The sequence below is a fragment of the Triticum dicoccoides genome, chromosome 3A (genome assembly GCF_002162155.2).
Source record: "Triticum dicoccoides isolate Atlit2015 ecotype Zavitan chromosome 3A, WEW_v2.0, whole genome shotgun sequence".
NCBI classification, from domain to species: Eukaryota; Viridiplantae; Streptophyta; class Magnoliopsida; order Poales; family Poaceae; genus Triticum; species Triticum dicoccoides.
The window spans coordinates 689,223,920-689,224,673 of record NC_041384.1 but is presented as its reverse complement, the minus strand read 5'-3'; positions in this window follow the sequence as shown (position 1 = coordinate 689,224,673).

The following is a 754-nucleotide window of genomic DNA, read 5'->3' as shown; positions in this document are numbered from 1 at the left end:
GGACACCATGTGCAACGCTGTCCATGCCATTTAGATCCTAGCACCGTCGAGATGGCTATGGCTGGATCCGAGCACCGACGGGGTCCATATGGTTGCCAGGTTTGGTGGTGGTAAGGTGAGGCACCAAGTGGATCACTTCCTTTGTCAAGCAACACTCCATGCGAGCCATTTGTTTCTCGGCATCGCTGAAAGGGCTCGATCGGATTTGAGTACTGACATGGTCCATATAGCTGCCAATTCAGAGGTGGCAAGGCGGGACACCATGTGCAGCGTTGTCCATGTCATTTGGATCCTAGCACCTCCGAGAGGGCTATGGCTGGATCCGAGCACCCACGAGGTCCATATGGCTGCCAGATTTGGTGGCAGTGAGGTGTGGCACCATTTGGAGTGCTGCCTTCACCACACAACAATTTCGAAGGTCATGTTCTTCAGTTTCCCAAATTCTTTCGAGGATGGTCTAAAAGTCAGGCCGAAGACTTCAAAAGTTTTATTTGCTGGATATTTAAAAACGTCGTTGAATTATTTCTTAAGCTTTTTTAATCATACCTATGAAAGTTGGGCCAATCATTTCAAAACCCATCTCCAAAGTCTCTGAAAGTTCTCCCAACATTTCTCACATTTATGAAAAAGCTCACTCCGAAATGTTGAAACCATCTTGGCTTCTTAGTTGAATCTTTCTGTTCTATATACCGAAACTCCTTGAATCTCAAAACCGCTCACCCATACATTCTTTTCCCTATAATATGAGCGTCGG